General features: G+C 44.2%; 1 protein-coding gene across 4 annotated transcripts in view; it reads right to left on the minus strand.

Annotated features, from left to right (window-relative positions):
* CPT1A (carnitine palmitoyltransferase 1A) overlaps positions 1-7,754 on the minus strand; it is a 52,768-nt gene extending 45,014 nt beyond the window's left edge. For 2 of the 4 annotated variants that reach the window (XM_065839490.2, XM_071809077.1), the window contains exon 1: positions 1,352-1,507. The gene's annotated coding sequence lies outside the window, so the exon portion shown is untranslated. Of the gene's footprint in view, positions 1-653; positions 776-1,351; positions 1,508-7,602 lie in introns of those variants that run through there. The other 2 variants (XM_065839491.2, XM_065839493.2) reach the window with 2 other exon arrangements.
* Between the last annotated feature and the right edge of the window lie 12,934 nt (positions 7,755-20,688).

Raw genomic sequence — 20,688 nt, forward strand, 5'->3', positions numbered from 1 at the left:
AGAGGTCAGACACTCGAGAAAACAATTGTTTAAGGAAAGGAGAATGAAGGCATTCTCAGTGCAGCACTCCTACAAATATGTGATAAGTGAGCACTTTTCTCTACAGGCATTTCCTCTAGACTGCAGAGTGTCAACAGTCCACTCAGTGCTGACAAACTGCTAGAGAAGAGGAGAACAAGTTATTTGTCTTGATCCTACTTTGCACTTTTTTCAAAAAACGGTGCTTTCTGCTACAGATCCATCAACACTAGTACGATCCGTTACAAATGAAGTAATATTTTAGGTCGATGTTTCTATTTAAACCAGAAAACATAACTCCATGGAAGCTGTGCGAAAATGAGGGCAAGAAAATGGCGTTCCAAAATGCTGCCAATATCGTAATCTACCCTTTGCAACAAATCTAATTAACATTCTCATCCAGAAAACCTGCCATGTGACAAACAAAATGTAACATCTTCTCTTTGCTTTTATTTCAAAAGCAGATTGCAGTGACTGCAGTTTTTATGGGTTTAAGAGCATGAGCATATGGACTAGCCTCTCTCTCTCACACACAGAGTATTTACTTTATGCACACTTGAAAACCCACCACGGATACCAAGCAGCGTACAGAGCTGAAAGTCGTCCTGATAATGGGTCAAAGTAGATCCACTAACCTGCAAAGCTGTGCATCACTAATGTAGTCTTCACTTACGCAGCGTAGATTTAGTGAATCTCCTCGTGTAACACCGCTCCCCCGTCTTAATCCCCTCCCTCCATTCTGCTGCCTTATTTGCGGTAGTAATACACTAATCCTCAAGACAAAAGGAAATGCGAGCAAGCTGCCAAGGAGACCTTGCCTTTGCGGGTCGCTCCTGTGCCCGCCCGCGTGGGCCCTACCGCGTCCACCGGCACCGCCAGGGAGCAGACTCACTCCCACCACCTTCCCTGCACTTACACCCTTTCCTCCAGCAAGGATAAGCATCGCTTAAGAAACAGCACCCGGTGCATTCGCACATTTACCACAGAACTTTGTGCTAGCCCTAATGAAGATAATAATTAGACTAAAACGAGACCAACCGAGCTCATCCACCTGACCTCACTCTCGTCCTCGCTCAGCCCCAAAGCCCTGCGGGCACGTCCTGGATGGGAGTGGGGAGAGGAAGGTATGAACCGGCAGCCCGCAGTGAATCACGCGGACGCAGACCACGGCCCGTCGCTGCCTCTTATCCAGGTTCCCCTGGGACCGCCGGAGCCTGCTGCCTGCAGACGGCAGAGCTAAAACGACCCGCGCCGGGAAAGCCGGCGATCGAGGACCTGTGCCCCACATCTGCCCGGGGCCCGCTGTCGGCGACTAGACCCCTTTCCCACTCACCAGGTGAGAAAACAGCGATTATCAGCACTCAGGCAGGACAGGCCAAGCCGAACTCTAGCGAGCGACAGCACAAGCAAGAAGCGAGTGAGACGGCGACCGCTGACCCTGCGAGAGCCGGGATTGCCACCCGCTCCCCCATTGGCTGCCAGCAACAGGGGGTGGATGCCGGACGGGGCAGGGGAGAAGGCATAGGGCGCGGCCCGTGTGGGCGGAGCAGAAGCGGGGAGGTGGGCACCGATGGGCGGGGCGGGGTCGATTGGACTGTGTGATTGACGGGGAGCTCGGGGCCGGGCCAAAGCGGGGCTCAAGGTTCGGAGCCGCTGCGTCGCTGAGTCACAGCGGAACACGGGTCTCCGTGGTCGCACAGCCGTCCCGGAGAAGGAAGCTCCCGGGATTGCGCGGGGATTGCCCCCCGGGTGTAAATGTGTGGGGGAAAAGGTGCACCTCAGGGAAGCACTGTGCGTGGGGAACCTGTTTGGGATGCAGCCATGGACCCAAGGTGGCCTCTCAGGGAAGGACCAGCCAGCCTACTCTGCTCCAGCAAAAACTGGGATTTGAAGGATGCATGTACACTCAATACATCTCAGCAAAAGTAACTGCATTCTTTAGAAAATGCAAAATCATGAAATTAAAAAAAGAAAAATGTATACGTGTCAGTCTCAATTTGCACTCAATTTGAAACTAGTACTTTTGAAGTTTGACTCCATTTTCAGTATAATGTTCATGCCAAAGTGAAATCTATCTGTTAGGGAACAGACTGCCTTAGCTTACTGACTTATTTGGTGTTCTGGTTTTGGTTAAAACAAGACCGATTCTCTGTTAGTGAATCATCCTTTCAGCTACGTTCTTCTAAGTAACTTCATTTTTCTGAAGTTGGCTGCATGTTTTATGGACAGTGTTTGCTCCAGAGCAGTTAACACCCAATACTAAGAGTTCTACTGAGCTAACAATAGGAATGGTATGCAGAAAAGGCAAAGGTTTATCTTTCATTGCTATAGCAGCCAAGGTCACTGATAAATTTTGTATATCACATACAGTGAGAGAGTAGTACTTGCAGGGAGCAGCAGACAGAACAGGTAACCCAAACTGACCAACAAGGTATTCCATGCCATACACATCATACACAGTTTAACAGCTAGGAGGTCATGAGGGTCTCATTCTCTTGGTCCGTGGCTGGTGTCTGAAGAGGACCCTGCCTGTTGTCCTGACTCCAGTCTGTGCAGTCCAGAACTTCTAATGTCTGCCCTGCAGCCATTGGTGCAAGGCCAGACCCACTGTGGTGACTTGCCACAGCAGCTGCACTACTCTGGGAAATCCAGTATTGGTTTTGTATGTTTTGCATTATTTTCTCTCATTATTAATATTATTAGTAAAGCTTTTTTAACTTTCCAACTTCTCCCTCCCTTTTCCTCCTATTCCCTTTACTGAGTGGGCAGGGCACGGGTTAAATAGAGAGGATCTGCCACACTTAATTGTTGCCATGCAATAAATGGTGACATTTGGTATACTGCTTCTTATGGAACTTGTTTAGAATCTGCTTATCTAGAATTCACTAAGCATAAGTAAGCTGTAAACCTTTGAACTTTCTGCTTTGTTAAAAAAAAAGGGCCACAGAGTCTTCAAGCTAGAAGACAAGGGGAGCTGCATCCTTGGAGATGAGTAAAGAAGCAGAACAGCACCTAAGAGAAGAATGTTTTGGCTATTACCAAGAACTTACTTTCTCCAGCTACAGGTGCAAAATAGCAACTGAAGGTGAGAACTTTAATTGACAGTCCACCTGATGAAAATGAAGAGATCTAATGAAGAATGCGGAGAGCCCAGACTCTAATTTTGCATTTGTCCCAGAGTGACACATGTGGGGTAGAAACTTGGATTGTGAAGGTATAATTGTCCAATTATTTTTTCTGCTGAGGGCCCCTTTTCAGGAGGCACTCAACTTGAGCTGCTCTATGCCATACCTTGCAAATAAATTATCTATTTAAGAAGAATTTCTGGAATTCATGATGGAGTCTCTGCTATGGGAAACCTAGGGAAAAAGAACTTCTCAAAGGTATCTGTGCAGTAGTTCCTCTCTTATTGGACCACATATTTACACATTCGGGTGTGTGTGCACCTGTGTGCTTGTGTATGGATGCATGTATGTGGGAGGGTGGTGCATATGTGTGGGGGTGTGCACACACATGTGTGTATGTGGGTGCATGTATGTTGGTGCACAAGCTTGTGTGGACACATACAAGGGACAGCTGCCAGAAAGGCTCCCACACAGAAGTCAGAACTGCAAGTTATTGCTGGCAATCACCTTCCCCTGGCAGAATCCTCACAGTCTCATGAGCACTAATGCTCTGCAGTTAAGCTACAAGATATCCCTCACTCAGCTTGTCATATAGCAAAAGAAAGGAAATGCCTCCCAGGGAGGTTGTGGATTCTCCTAGTCTGGAGGCATTCAAGACCTGCCTGGACGCCTTCCTGTGTAATCTCATCTAGGTGTTCCTGCTCCGGCAGGGGGATTGGACTAGATGATCTTTCGAGGTCCCTTCCAATCCCTAACATTCTGTGATTCTGTGCATGAGTTCACATGCGTGTGTGTCTCATGGTACATGTGCAGAAGCATGTACAAGTATGTTGGTGTATACATGTAGGGGGGGTCACAAACATAAAATTACATATGGGTGCATTTTTTTTTGGTACAAGTGTGGATGTATGTGCACACACATCTGCATGTATGTGGGTGCATGTTTATAGATGTTTCGATATGTGCGCACAGGTCTGTATGACTCTGGACAAGCTTGTGCTTGTATGTGGGTGTTTGTGTATACACATGTGTGTTTGTGCAGACATGCCTGCTAGAGAAGTGGATGCATGTGTATACATGTGTGTTTATGTGGCCATGTGAGCACTGGCATATATGTGCATGTTGATGCACATGAGTACATGTGCACACTTGTCCATGTGTTTTGATGCATGCATATACACAAATATGTGTGCACACGTGTGCATGTCAGGGGAAGCAGGTCTGCATGCATGAGGCCATTTGGGAAAAAGTGTGTACCTGTATGTGGGTGCATCTGTATAGAAGTGTGTCTACACACATATGGATACACATGTAGTTGCACATGTGGGGAGTGTCTGCACAATCATATGGGTTTATGTGGCTAAATGTGTGTAAACGAGTTTCCATGCATGTGACTCTGTAGGTAAACACATGTGTATGTTGTTCCATGTCTATAAAAGTGTCAGTGTGCACACGTGTCCGTGTGTGTAAACATGAGTGACAGCACATGTGGGTGCATTTGTATGCAGGTGTGGGTAGGTACGTGTGCATGGTCTGGAAAAGAATGTATGTGGCTGTGTTCACACGTGTGTTCATGTGTTTGGAAATCTGCTTATGTGGCTGTCTCCATGTGATCATGTATGTGCCTGTATGTAGATGCTTGCATATACAAGCTTAGGTGTGTGGAGACATATGCATATGTCCAATCACGTCCATACATGTATTTGCATGTGTATATGCATGTAACTCTGCACATGTGTATATGTGTGTGCACACAGGTATGTGTGTGTGGGCAAATTTCTATAAAAGTATGACTGTGTGTGCAAATGTATGAGTGTGTGTAGACAGGTGTGAGTATTAATGTGTGTGTTTATGTGGGTTTGTTTGTATACATTTGTGGATGCGAGTGCACGCATTTGGCAGTGCTTGTGTGCACACCTGTGGGGGTGCATGTGTATACAGATGTGGCTGTGTGGAAAACAGTACAAAGAGTGTATGTGGTTGTGTGTGTTTACAGGTGTTGCTCTGTATACACCTGTGCTTCCTGTCTCCGAACACGTGTGTGTGAAATTGGATACCTGTTCACACTAGTTGAGTGTGTGCAATTGTGTGGACATGCTTGTACGTGGGTATACAAGTATGTACACAGATGTTTGTGTGCACACGCTTGTCTGGCAAAGTAAGTCTGTGTGTATGCACCTGTGGTTATGTATTCATTTTTGTGTGTTTTGAAAGAGGTTTTTGTGTGTGTGTAGCTTGTGCCTGTATATAAATGTGTAGCTGGTTCTGTACAAGTCTGCATGTGTCTGGAAATGAGCATCTGCATATGTGGGTAGGTGTATACACATTTGAGGGCGCACACATGTGATGGTCTGTGGCCACAAGCATTTTCCTACAAGTGTGTGTGTATACACATGTCCACGGAAACAGGTCTGTACACAGGCATGTGGCATTGTGTATGAATGTGCAGATGTGTGTGCATGTGTGTCGGTGCACAAGCTTGTCTGAGTATGTGGACACACAAGGGACAGCTGCCAGTGAGGCTCTCATGCAGAACAGCAAGTTGTTGCTGGCAACCACCATCCCTTGGCAGACTCTTCACAGTTGCATGAACACTAATGCTCTGCAATTAAGCTACAACATATCCCTCACCAAGCTGATCATACAGCAAAAGAATTGAAAAGCATGAGTTCACATGCATGTGTATCAGGACACATGTACACAAATGTGTGTGTGTATGCTGGGGTACAGACATGGGGTGGGTGAGCACAAGTAGACACAGACATGTGTACACACATAACCACATAGAGACAAGTCAAAACACATGCACTTGTGTGTACACACCCACAACTGTGTGCACACTCTCCCACATACGTGCTCACACATTTGCACATGCACCCCCGCATATAAACACAAGTGTGCCTGTGACCCCACATTACAGTTTTCTTTAAGCAAAAATAAGATTTTCTTCCAGGAAGAGGCTCTTGAATCAAAACTGTAACAGCCCAGATCAACCTATCTTTCAAACTAAATCACAGCTATGACAGAGACTGAAACCTGTGTAATCATGTAAAGCTACATTTCCCAAGCCAATAGAGGTGCACATCGTACCCACCTACAATACCAACTATTCTATTATAAACTCATAATTATTAGTTTATATCAGTATATCAATATGTTAACGAGAGAAAAAAACCCCTGCTAATTACGACTGAAGACTACAATAATTTTCTAATGTAATATCCATTCACAGAGGTCAGAAAACAAAAACTTGGAGATCTGGAAGTTGAAGAGGACAGATAAACAATTATGATTTCCTGTGTAAGGAAAGGAGGCACTAAATCTTCCCCATTCTCAATGCTATCCTCCTACAAGTACGTGTTCAGGAAGCGAGTCATTTTATCTACAGTAATCTCCTCTGGATTGCAGAGTTTCAACAGTTCTTTAAGTGCTGACAAATTGCCAGACAAGAGGAAGAACAGGTTGTACTAGCATAGATCCATCATACAAGAACTCATTCTAGATGTTAATGTTTCTATTTAAACCAGGAAACATAACTCAAAACATGAAAGAGGCAAACAAACGGAGTTCCAAGATGCTGCAAAAATCATAATCTACATTTTGCAACAAGTCTAATTAACATTCTCATCCAGTAAGCCTGCCATGCCATGAAAAAATATAACATCTGTTTGCTTGTATCTCAAAAGGAGTTTGCAGTAACAGCAGCTTTTACGGGATTTATAGCCCGCAATCACATATATATGTATACGGACTAGTCTCTCTGTCTCTCAAACACACATAAAAATCTAAGTATTTAGTTTACACACACTTGAAAACCCACGACCGATACCAAGCCGTGTACAGAGATGACACTCGTCCTGGTAATGGGTCAAAGCACTAACCCGTGAAGCTGCGCGTCACCAGTGTCGCGGTCTTTTACGCGGCGTAGATTTCGTGCATCTCCACGTGTAACTGTAACGCCGCGCCCCGTGCCCTCATCCTCCCCCCCCTCGCCCCGCTCTTTTATCTACGGCAGTAATGCATTAACCCTTACTCCCACCACCCTCCCTGCGCTTACACCCTTTCCTCCAGCAAGGATAAGCCTTGCTTAAGAAACAGCACCCGGTGCACTCGCACATTTACCACAGAACCTTGTGCTAGCCTTAATGAAGATAATAATTAGACTAAAACGAGACCAACCGAGGCCGTCTGCTTGACCTCACTCTCGTCCTCCCTCACCCCCAATTTGTTGCGGGTGCGTCCTGGCTGGGAGTGGAGAACGGGAAAGGGCGAAGCGGCAGCCCGCAGTGAACCACGTGGACACCGAAGAACATGGCCTGTCGCTGCCTCTTACCCCAGTTCCCCTGGAACTGCCAGAGCTCACTGCCTGCAGGAGCACCAGGAAAGCCGGCAGTCAATGACCTGTGTCCCGCATCAGCCCGGGACCTGCTGTCGGAGACTGGCTCCCTCTCCCACTCACCTAGTGAGAAAACAGTGATCACCGGCGCTAAGGTGGGGCAGACAAAGCTGGGCTGATGCGAGCTGCAGCAAAAGCAAGAAGCGAGAGGGCGACTAGCTCCCTTACACACCCAGCGAGAGCCAGGATTGTTCCCCGCTCACCCAGCGGCTGCCAGTAGCACACGGTGCGCGCAAGACACGCAAGGAGGCACAGAGCGCGCCCCATATGGGCGGAGCAGAGACGGGAAGGGAGGTAGGTACTGATAAGCGGAAAAAGGGCTGGTTGGGCTATGTGATTGGCAGGGAGCTTGGGGCAGGGCCAAAGGGAGGCCCTGGGGGACCCTGTCGGGAGAGAAGGGGGGGTGAGACGTTGCAGCCTGCTGACTCACGGTTGTGCGCAGTCTCAGCTGTCCCAGGGAAGGGGGCTCCAGGGTTTTAAATGTGTGGGGGAAAAGGTGCAAGGAAATCCAAAGAAACAAAAATAGTCAGTGACAAGTCACATTTATTTGTGCCTCGGCAAACTGAAATGATTTCAGTTTATCGCAATGGGTAGGGAGCTCTTGAATTAAATACATTCAGTAATCTTAAGACAGCCCTTCAAGACTTCCTGGCTTTTGTATATGCAACAGGGCTTCTTTGTAGCAGCTTTTCTTATCCAGTATTCCTAATTCTCATTTGTTTTACTTTTCTCTATTTCTTAACAGATTTTAATGATGGCAAAGCACTATTACCTTAAATAGGGATCTGCTCTGGACACCTGTCTGTCTTCAGCATGATTTTGTGTTGTTCTGTTTTGGTGTATCTTTTTGAATTAGTTCAATTTCTCACGTTGCTTAGGTCAAGCAGTTTTAATATAATCAAGCAATTCTATTTGTTGTCTTGAAACAGAATTATTCTGCTATTGGAGTTTAATTTTTAAGATCTTCAGAGTACAAATGTATTGGGTGCAAAATGGGGCACCTATCTTTTTCAGGAAAAGTTAAATTTGTAATCAAGTAACCATGGGCACACCCCACTGATTTTCTAAAGTGTCTGAGCATCTTTTATGGAAGAGTCCAAAAGAAATTGACACCTGCATGCTCAACACACTGCTTTCCAAGCAAGTCATTGTCTTTCCAGTTTATTTTTAATACATATTGACTGGTAAGAGCAAAATGACTACTACCACCATGGCATATAGTTGAGATAGCCTTGCTGCACAAGCTTGTTAGAGCATCCTCCACTCGGAAAAACGGGTCAAGAGGCTATTTGATAGGAGTATCTGCAGGAAGTGACAGATCTGCTCCACATGCAGATTTTCAGATCTCCGAATTTTCATTTCTCTCCTTCTGATGTTTCATCTCTTTTTTCTTACTTTGCGCATCTATGACTCCTGCCTTGTCCTTCAGAGTCACATTGGGTGAGGAATATCAATCTCCTGATACCATCCCAGAAGCAAGAAGGTGGATGTCATCCCAAGTATGAAGGACATTACTTAAAAGCCTCACAGCATGTCCCTAAGATTAACAGTAGCAAAATGGACCCTAGCAGGTAAAGGAATAAGTCAAAAATAAAATATTAAAGGTCACTGTATATTAGAAAAAGCCACAGTGAATGTTGCACAAAGTGGTTGTGTTTGTAACACTTCCTAAACTCCGCAAAACTTTGAGAAAGAAAACTCTCTGGCCTCAAAATACACACCACCGTCAGAGATTACTTGGAAGGTTATTTAGAGATGTGTTTGTTGAGGTTGAATAATCTGGCAGATACTTTCGGGAAGACACTGTTATGTCCACTTATAAAATATTTAAAATAATCCACTGTCAATAGAAAATCCGTCACTCAGACTAACAGTGACACACAAATTGATAGCAAAATTTTCCTTAACAGTTTCAAATAGGCAACATAACCAAAGGGATTTATACTGCAGATTTTTTTTTTTCTCATTGAGCAATAGATACTGTAGGTACTATTTCCTACAGCTGTCTACTGGATGAGAGCAGAACTGTTTGTTTGCTACCCACATAGGTCTGCAAGGACAATGGTATTAACTATTCATGACTATTTGATTTCTAGTGTAGCAATTATGTGCCTCAGACAGTGTCCAGACATTATAGAATCCTAGAGTTATAGAATCATTTTGGTGGGAAGAGACCCTGAAGATCATCGAGTCCAACCATAACCTAAATCTAGCACTAAACCATGTCCCTTAGAGCCTCTTTTAACACCTCCAGGGATGGTGACTCCACCACTTCCTGCAGCCTGTTCCAGTGCCTGACAACCCTTTCTGTGAAGATATGTTTCCTAATGTCCAATCTGAACCTTCCCTGGCACAACTTAAGGCCATTTCCTCTGATCCTATCACTTGCTACTTGGCAGAAGAGACCGACACCTTCCATGCTACAACTTCCTTTCAGACAGTTGTAGACAGGGATAAGGTCTCCTGTGAGCCTCCTTTTCTCCAGGCTAGACAGCCCCAGCTCCCTCAGCTGCTCCTCATAAGACTTGTGCTCCAGATCCCTCACCAACCTCATAGCCCTCCTCTGAATTTTCTCCAGCACCTCAATGTCTTTCCTGTAGTGAAGAGCCCAAAACTGAACACAGTATTCAAGGTGGGGCCTCAGCAGCACCAAGTACAACAGGACAATTGCTTCCCTAGTCCTACTGGCCACACTATTATTGACAGAAGCCAGGACACTGTTGGCCTTTTTGGCCACCTGGGCATACTGCTGGCTCATATTCAGCCAGCTGTCAATCAACACCCCCAGACCCTTTTCCTCCAGGCAGCTTTCCAGCCACTCTTCCGCAAACCTCTAGTGGTGCATGGGATTGTTGCAACCCAAGTGCAGGACCCAGTACTTGGCCTTTTTGAACCTCATACGATTAGCTTCAGCCCAACAATTCAAGGAATCCAGATCTCTCTGTAGAGCCTTCCTACCCTCAGACAGATCAACACACCCACCTAAGTTGGTGTCGTCTGCAAATTTACAGAGGGTGCATTCAGTGCCCTCATCCAGATCATTGATAAAGACAATAAAAAGAACTGTCTGCAATACTGAGCTCTGGGGAACACCACTCGTGACCGACCACCAACTGGATTTGACTATGTTCACCACAACTCTTTGGGCCCAACCATCCAGCAAATTCTTTACTCAGCAACATAGAAGGAGACCGGGTTGGTCCAGCAGGACATGCCTTTCATAAACCGATGCTGACTGGACCTGATCACTTGTTTGTCTTGTATGTGCTGCGTGATAGCACTCAAGGTGATCTGTTCCATGACCTTCCCTGGCACTGAGGTCAGGCTGACAAGTCTGTAATTTTCCAGATCATCCTACCGACCCTTCTTGTAGGTGGGTATCACGTTCATCAACTTCCAGTCAACTAGGACCTCACTGGTTAGCCAGGATTTCTGATAAATAATTGAAAGTGGCTTAATGATCACTTCCACCAGCTTCCTCAGTGTCCTTGCATGGATCCCATCTGGCCCCATAGACTTGTGTGTGTCTAAGTGGTGAAGCAAGTCACCAACCATTTCCCTTTGGATTATTGGTGTTTCATTCTGCTGTGGGAATGGCAGGACATGTGGTTCTAGCTAAAGGGGCTTAGACAGGTTATACGGAAGTATGTTTTTTATGAGTGTAAGGAGTGATAGCCCAGGCCAGTAAGAATGATATTTGGATCAGAAAACCACCCCCGTATGCATGATGTGTGAATGAGTGGGTCGGAATGCTGCCCACAAGATATGCATGGGAAAGTGACTGAAAACAGTCACAACGTGAGTGTGGTGTGTTTGGAATAACAGTTTCTGAAAAAACATCCTGTCTAACCTCTTAGTCCAGACCCTTATCCGTAAACCTATAAATTGAGAACTGATAATAAAATCCAGCTCTGCCTAGCTTTGCTCTCACTGCTAACAAGAACTCTGTGCGTCTCTGTGTCTGTATGCATCACTCCTCATCACCGCAAATGGTGCCCTGTGTGAGTGTGTGACCCCTGTGAGGTGCTTCATTGAGCAGTCTGTGTGGCAGTGATCACACAATCCAATGGATGAGTAAATTTTTGTGGCCACACAATCCCTGAGTGTAACAGGAACAAGCAGTCCTCATTGAATGAGCGAACTGCAGGACTGCATTAGTAATGGGACAAGCTGCTTCCCCTGTACATAAGCTATGTCTGTGAGTTTTACAGTACATATTTGGTGCTTCTGTGTATTGCCTTTCTGAAAATCAAGCAGCTTGTCAGGAGTTAATTGTTTTATTTGTTGTTTTACAGTTGTTTCTTTGTGCTATTGTTTGTGTAAGTGCACTGTAAGTCTTCTCCCTCCTTCTCCCACTCATGCTGCAAGCCACTCCGTGCTTCCCCCTCCTCCACCCCTCTTCTCATGGTTTTTACTTAGGAGATGGGGTCAGAAACATCTCTTTTCAGTCATGTTCCTGAGAAATCAGTATTAGGAGGTGTTTTGAAACATAGGAAAGCACTTGGAAGCAGGATCTTTTGAAATATTGTAATCAATGGTGACTGCTGTGTAAGTTAAATGATCAGAAAAAGTGGCCGGAGAATAGAACCTTGAAGTATAATACTTTCTTGCAGTTAATGTTCTTTTTAAAGCAAGAAGAGCAAGACAAAAATAAATCTCTTCAAGAGATCATAAGTCATTGCCGACAGTTTTACAGGCAGAATGGTTTGAACTTCAACAAGCTGATAGGGAATTAACTGATACACACAAGTCACAGAAAACTTGCAGAGCAGTCTGCAAGACGATTTTCATTATTAACCTGTTTTCTTTGTAGGTATCTGTTTAAACATATTACAGTTTCAATAAGTCTATGCCTGTTATATGGTGCAGTAAGTTCACAGAATCCATTGACTCAAACTGTACATTTTGTGAGGATACAGTAGAACATGAGCAATTTCATTCTTTACTGCATGAATGCGATGATAAGGTTTTGTGTGATAACTGTTACTTTCTAGTGTGCTAGCTTTATTCTAGCATCAAGACTTGGGCAACTCTATGATAGGCTGTGTCTCATCTCAGTGTACTAAATTTGGCTCTTTTGTATGCACACACTGGATAAAAAATCCTGGTTTTGGGATAACAGTTGCAGCACCCCAGATAAGATGCTAATGAAAGCTTTGCCCAGTCCCGCTTACTAAAGAACAGATGGGGGGCAGGTGCCGATTTGGCTCAAGCGCGCACTGACATATTTTGTCAGGGAGACCCAGCAGCATCTCTGCCTGGCTAAGCAGTAAGCAGCTCAAAGGTGCAATGTTAAAATCAAGATATTGTCTTGAATAAGTGTAATTGTAATTTGCATATTTGAACTTGGTGTTTGGTTTGCTTATCTGAGCTCAATATTTTAGTTTGCATAAATATATTTGGTATCAAAATAATTTTGTTTGGGGAAATAATTACAAAATAAGAACCTGTTCTGCTACTAAAGTACCACCTTGCTCCCCCATAGGATGCATCCTTACACATTACAGTTCCTTACACATTAGAGTAGCTTCATGGGGGAATCCTCTGATAAAAGAAAGTTTGAAACAATATTGTATTAAATTGTGTCTCAAATATGGGATTCTGGGTTATAGTACTGTATTGCAATTAATGTTGTTCTGCAGAACTTTGGAAAAAATGAGATGAAGTACAGTACTGTAATTTAATTTGTCCTTATTGCTATCTAATAATTTTGAGACCAGAAAATAATTTAAGTTGTTAAACTCTGGTTCACATTGAATTTATGTGCTATTTGGAGATATGAGGAAAAAACCTAAATGCTATGATGGATGTGGACTTGGGAGAGGTTGTATTTAAAAATTGCTATAATAGGAACTGATTTGGATCTAGGAAAATGAAAATAATGGATTGATGGTTAATACGCTGTTTATTGATATCTGTAAGAAATGGCAACAGGTAAATGGGGCTGAACAATGTAACTATTGCTCAACTAATTGGAATTTTATATAAAGGGTATTATGGCTGGAATGAAATGGAAAAATAAAAAAGCAAAATATCCCAGGTCTGTTCTGTTCAGCTTGAACATAAATTTCAGGCCTGTGTCAAGCTGCAAGATAAACTCAGCTCATTGTAACTGAGGATTCTACCAGGGCCTGGCAGCTCCCACTTGGTACCAGTGATTATGCCACCTGAGTGGCCTTGCCTTTATCTAAACTGCAGCAAGAACAGAAATCTAAAAAAAAAAAAAAATTAGGAATGAGCGAACTGCCCGCTGCTTAAGCTGCAGAAGGGGAGCTTTATTCACCCCCCGTTGCAGCGATGTTGCTGCTGGAGAACCGTAGTACTGAATGAAGGAGTCTGAGGCTGAAATTGAAAGGCATTCCCAGTGGATCTGTAGTTCTAATGAAACTGGGAAATAAACCAAAAAATATTTTAATAGACTACTTTTTGAGGTCATGGGGAAGAAGAGAGGAAGGAAGGAGGGAAGGAAGGAAGGAGGGAAGGAAGGAGGGAGGGAAGGAAGGAGGGAGGGAAGGAAGGAGGGAGGGAAGGAAGGAGGGAAGGAAGGAAGGAAGGAAGGAAGGAAGGAAGGAAGGAAGGAAGGAAGGAAGGAAGGAAGGAAGGAAGGAAGGAAGGAAGGAAGGAAGGAAGGAGGGAAGGAAGGAGGGAAAGAAGGAGGGAGGGAGGGAGGGAGGGAGGGAGGGAGGGAAGGAAGGAAGGAAGGAAGGAAGGAAGGAAGGAAGGAAGGGCCATTTTTTGAAACCAATGGAATGCCAAATTTGGAACAAAGTTTTAACAGATGAATTCTTGTATTTACCAGAAAGCCTCTCTTAGGTCAAGATTTGTTTAGTAAATTGTAAGCTCAAATAATGTTTTCTGAGAATTCTGTTTAGTTGTATGTCCCACAAGAAGGTGCTCGGAAGGTGCAGATCTGCTTGCTGCAAACAAGAAATCTCCAAGAAAATTTTGTGTGCGTATTTCCACTAGTATTGGCAGCTGAAGTACCTGGTAAAGTCAACACTACACTGATAGAACTGAAACAGGACTTCAATCCAGTAAGGAAAAACAATATCCAATAAATATGAAAGCCAAAATGAAGTAGGGATTTGCTATGGCAATGGCACATTACTTTATCCACTGCAGACACAAATTTATCTTAAGGATTGCTGATCTGAAGCCCCTGCTCAAACTTACTTGGCTGTCAGCCAGGCTGGCTTGGGTCAACCAGTGGCTCTTGAAAGTGGAAAAAATTGCTCCAGGCTCATTTACTAGTCCAAGAGCAAGCTGCAAGCAAGACACATAGTACCTTCTACAAGTCCATGGAATACTCCTGAAAAAATGAGGGAAATGGCATTTGCTACAAGATTTACATGCAATTAATGCAGTAGTGCAACCTATGGGAGCCTTACAACCTGACATCCCAAATCCCACTATGCTGCCTAGTAATTGGACATTACAGGTTATAGATTTAAAGGATTGATTTTTTACCATTCCACTACATCCTGACAATTGTCAGTATTTTGCTTTCTCCATCTCCAGCATTAACAATGCTCAGCCTATGCAGCGTTAACAGTGGACAGTTTTACCACAGGGCATGATGAACAGCCCCATAATTTACCTGCTTGTTGTGAGTACCACCGTGCAGTCTATACGTGAAGCATTCACAGAAGCTGTATTATATCATTACATGGATGACATCTTAGTTTGTGCTGAACAATCTGATTATCTGCAGAGTGCAGTGACACTTACTTCAAGCTCTGAAACTTTATGCCTTACAAGTTGCACAGGAAAAAGTGCAAACTATGCCTCCTTGAACATATTTAGGCTGGATTTTAACAGAAACTATGATCAAACCCCATCCTTTGACAATTAATAATGTCTTTAAGACATCAAATGATTTACAGAAATTGTTGGTACAATTAACTGGGTATGATCCATGCTTGGAAGTTCTAACCATGAACTCTAGCATCTGTTAAATTTGCTAAACGGAGATTCAGATTAAACATCTCCTCGCACTTTAACTCCACAAGCAGAGAGAATTAGAGCTAGTAGCACACAAAATTACAAACTTACAGGCTGACTGCATTTGATTGGACTTGCAGATTTGGCTATAGTTACAACACAAAAACCAACCTGTGACTATTGTGGGACAGTATGATGAGAATGCTAACAGAGTGATATACTTGGAATGGATTTTTTTGCCCAACTCTTTCCATAAAACTATTACTCAGCTTCCAGAATTGATTGTTGCTCTGATCAAAAAGACAGGGAAGGGATTCAGGTCTTAATAGGTCATGATCCTTCTGTCATATATGTACCATTTGTGAAATCTGATTTTGATTTTTTATTTGCAATCTATGTCCTTGTAAATTGCACTAGCCGATTTTGTTAACAGCGTAGGTTTTGGCGTGCCTAAATGTAAATTGCTGCAGAATCTGCATGTCTTTGACATCAGGCCACAGACCACACTTGTATTTGGTCCAATCCCACATGTTTGTGGCAGTTTTTGTTAATGGATCAGGGAAATCTCACAAAGCTGTAGTGATCTGGCATGAAGATAACGATTGGCCAAGTGAGTAGTACTGCCATGGCATATAGATGAGATAGCTCTGCTGCACATGCTTGTTAGGACATCCTCCACTCAGAAAAATAATACCATAAAGTCAGCAAAAAGACTCTTTAACACTGTTTTGAAAGTGTTAAAAAACAGGCACTTTTATTACAGCGGGCTGGACACTCAGAAGACTGCTCCTCTAATTGAGTGTGCACATGATTCGCACTACTTGGTATTTATTACATATACCTATTGCATATTTGTTTCTACTGCTTAGTTAATGCATTAAACATAAATTATTTACATCAGCCCACCCTTCGCTGGAAGTCCATCTTTGGTATTCAAGAGCCTTCCTCAAGGGTCTCTAGTGGTCCTTGGTGGTGTTAACAGCCTGGTGCCCCCTCCCCCCTCAGTGTTGGCTTCTTGACCTAATTTTTTGAGCATGCATATTGTCTTTTTGTGATGCTACTCAGCAAAAGTCATGTAGCTCTTTCTTCATTTAGTGGAACATCCTGCTTTCCCAGCTTGCAAGCCAAGGACATTCTGCTTTGCCTCACATCTAGTCTCTGTAGATCTATTGTTTCTCTGTTAGATTTCTGTTACATTACGCCTAGGGGTTTCTAAAAGATTTTTGTTTCAGCCCCTTCCCCAGGTTATTAGACCAACAAGTGCTGACCATTCCTTAGACACAGGATCTTTTACCATCTCTAGAACGTCCTGCTGTCTGTGCAATCCTTCTTTACATGACCTGATGCTCCACAAGGAAAACATCCTGATTTCAGTTTTGCTCCTGCTACTTGTAACTGTGCTGCTAAAGTGGCAGCTAGAGAGCTAGTATGGTGTTTGGTTTATCCTGTTTTACACGCTCTCACTATGTCCACTAAATTGCACCTCTCTGTATTCCTAATACCCTGTAACGCATGCCAACAATCAGCATTAGCAGTCTCAAAAGCAAATTGTTTTAGTAACAATTCATGAGCTGTGCTGTTATCAATTGGTGGCTCTAAAGCAGTTTGCAAGTGGTCTGAAAACTGCACGTAAAGTTCCTGTGGTCCTTGCAAGAATTTTCAAAAAGACGTCTCGGCATCTCTCCCATCTTCCAGTAATTTCCAAATCACTTTCATTGCTAATTTTGCTATTACACCATGTATGTCTCTGGGATATGCAACTTGATTCTCGAGCAAGGCATAGGCACATTCCCTAGTTAAATGACTGTAACAAATCCCTCTTTGATGGTATGTGTTGTCAATAGATTCTATAGTACAGTTGTCTCAAAAATCAGATAACCGTACAGTATATTGAGTAGTGGTTAAAATAATTTTTAACAAAGGATGCCAATCCTGCAGATTAAGTATCTATGTGTACATAAAGCTGCTCCACATTTACATTTTTAAAATAGAATTCATTTAAAAGCTTAATGAGCAGAATCGACTACGGTTACCACATACCATCAATGATTGTCTTCTTACAGTATGTGAGTGTAACATGCCAAGGACATTTAAAAACACAGTACTCAATGACCAAGTCATTCTGTTCATCATAACCTATGCTAGGAAGGAGGAAACCTACTTGGAAATGCAAAAATAATCTCGCCATTTCATTCAAACTGTCCTGTCCTTGTGCTATAGTTCTGACAGCAACAAGCAATTCACAGTGAATCATCCATTTAGTGATCTGAGCAAAGGAGGAGGCGATTAACACTTCTAAAAGATTCACAACAAATGATGAAGTAACCCCATTTTCTTTAACTAATGTTGCATAGCATCATTCAGGGGCAATAAATCAGGCGCTCACTCCAGATCCATCAGGCCAGGATCAAGGTGGTTGTTGTGCAACTCCCACAAACCATCATTTGCCAAAATCATTCGTCATAGTGTACATGCGAGGGCTTCATTATCAGCCAGCCCTTTCTCCACTGTTGTATCTGTGATTAGTGCTTTTTTTGCCTGATCTATCTACAGGATCTCCCTCCTTACCTGGCAAGAGAGGAGAAAAAGGTTCACAGTCAGCCACTACTTGCACAGCTACTTCCTTCTGAGCCGCTTTTAAAGTAGTCATAATTTTCCACCAAGTAGATAAACATTCACAAGCAGCATTATCTTCAGTGGCTCCCTGTTCATATAATTCTCATTCCACTTTATGCCATGCCTCCAAATGAAACATACCAGTTGTAGGAAAGTCAGGCACATGATCAGCAATCCATTCTAATAAAGTCACTAATCAGACTCCTGATTTTGCTTTCATGACTGTGTATGGAGGGGTGGAAAGGTGTTTGCGTGTATGTGGCTGTGTCTGCACAACCATGTCTGTGTCTGTCGGTGAGTGTATAAAGGAGTGAGAATATGAGTGAGTGCACATGCGTGAGTGTGTTTCTAGAAAGCTGAGTAAATAAGTTGTGGGCAAGTGCAGACACGCATGTGCTGCTGGATATACTATTTGTTAGGATTTTGGTTAGAATTAGACTTTGGACTTTAAAGAGTTAGGTTAAGCCTGTTCAGGTTTAGTGTCTCTGTAATTATTTGTGTGTGCAGGCAGGTGCAGGTGGTTTCACTTGCTTCTATGTGGTTGTGTGTATATGCAAGTCCACGACCTAGTTGTGCTCATGTGCCATAAATCTGTGCCCCAACATGCATGCGCATGCTTGTGCACATGTAGTACTCTGATACACGCACACATGTGTGAACTCACCCATTTCCATTCACTTGCTATATGACCTGCTTGGTGAGCAATACCTTGTAGCTGAACTGCAGAACATTAGTGTTCGTGCCACCATGAAGCGCATGCAAAGGGACGGCGATTGCTGGTGACAACCCTCCGTTCTGTTTTCTTCTCCATGGAACACTTGCTGGCAGCTCCCTCTTGTGGGTCCACACACAGGGACAAGTTTGTGCGCATACCCAGACACACGCACATACATACAGAAAAGCCTCGTGCACACAAACCTGTCTCTGTGCGCATGCCCACTTCTCTTAGTAGGTGGGTCCACACAAGCACACACACGTGTCCACCAACACCTACATACAAGCGCAAGTTTTCCTACTCTCATACACTGCTGTCAGCACGTAGCCAAATCTCTATAGAAGTGCATCCTCATAAACACAAATATATGCAAACTTCTAAAGAAATGCACCCATATGTCCAAGGCCATGTACAGACCTCCACATGTGTCTACTTTCTCGCACACAGCCATGTATTCACACGCACATGCTGGCACTTGTGTTTTCACACATGCAGTCATGAGGTCCTCTTTCAAAGCATGCCTATTTGCATGCACTCGAACATCCACTCTCACATGGCTGCAGGAAACGAGTATCCACATGCGCATGCACAAGCATGTCCACTCACAGGCAGATGTGAACGCACATACAGCAGAAAGGACACTCAGGGAAACATGTGCATGAACTAACACTCAGCTAAGTGGAAGACTCCTCTTCATACACTGATGGACGCACACATCTTTACACATACATGCACAAAGAGCCAAGCGCACACACACGTATCGACAGCCACATGTACATGTCTGTACCTCTTAATCACTTTGGAAACTCTTACTGGTTGACCTCCTCTTACCTTGTCATCCTGGGGCATAGAGAAGATTTTATGTTACAGCACAGAGGAGACATAGATTTCCTGGAGATGTCAACAACCCGAACAAGGCAACCTCATAGTTTCAACAGCAGAATCCAACTCAAGCTCTTCATATCACCTTAACTGCAGAGCACTAGTGCTCTTGCGACTGAGAAGAGTGTGGCAGGGGATGGTGATTGGTGGCTAACACTTGTCGTTCTGCCTTCTGCTGTGCAGGAGCTTTGCTGACAGCTCCCCCTTGTGAGTCCACAAACTTGGACAAGTTTGTGCGTAAACTGACACATATTGCCCCCAAACGTCTCTAGACACAAGTCTGTCTCCACACACTCCACCACGTGTGTCGGGCTTCCTTGCCCTTATTCAGGTTTTTATGGGGCTCTGTTGGGCTTTCTCAGAGTCTATTGGGCTCTGTCAGGCCATGTCAGGATTTGTAGGGCTCTGTCGGGTTTTGTCAGGCTCTGTTGGGTATTGTCGAGCTCTGTCAGGCTCCACTGGGTGCAACTGGGCTCTTTCAAGCTTTGTTAGGCCCTGTTGTGCTCTGTCAGGTTATGTTGGGCTCTGTCAAGTTCTGTCGGGATCTGTAAGGCTCTGTCAAGATGTGTCAAGACCTGTCGTGCTCTGTAATGCTTTGTTGAGCTTTCCGGTCCTGTTGTGCTTTGTCAGCCTCTGTCAGACCCTGCTGGGCTCCATAGTTCACTGTCAGGTGCTGTCAGGCTTTGTTGGGCCCTGTGCGACTGTGTCAGGCTCTATCACACTTTCTCAGGTTCTCTTGGGCTCTGTCAAGCTTTGTCGAAGTCTGTCGGGCTCTGTCATGCCCTGGTGGGCTCTCTATGTTTCTGATAAGCTCTGTTAGGCCCTGTCATGTGCTGTCACCCCCTATTGGGCTCTCTCAGGCCCTGTCATGCTCTTTTGGGCTCTGTCATATTTTATCTGGCTCTATTGGGCCTTGTCAAGTTTTGTCAGGCACTGTTGGGCTTAGTTGGGCTCTGTCAATTCCTGTCGAGATCTGTAAGGCTCTGTCAAGCTGT

The sequence above is a fragment of the Patagioenas fasciata genome, chromosome 5 (assembly GCF_037038585.1).
Source record: "Patagioenas fasciata isolate bPatFas1 chromosome 5, bPatFas1.hap1, whole genome shotgun sequence".
NCBI classification, from domain to species: domain Eukaryota; kingdom Metazoa; phylum Chordata; class Aves; order Columbiformes; family Columbidae; genus Patagioenas; species Patagioenas fasciata.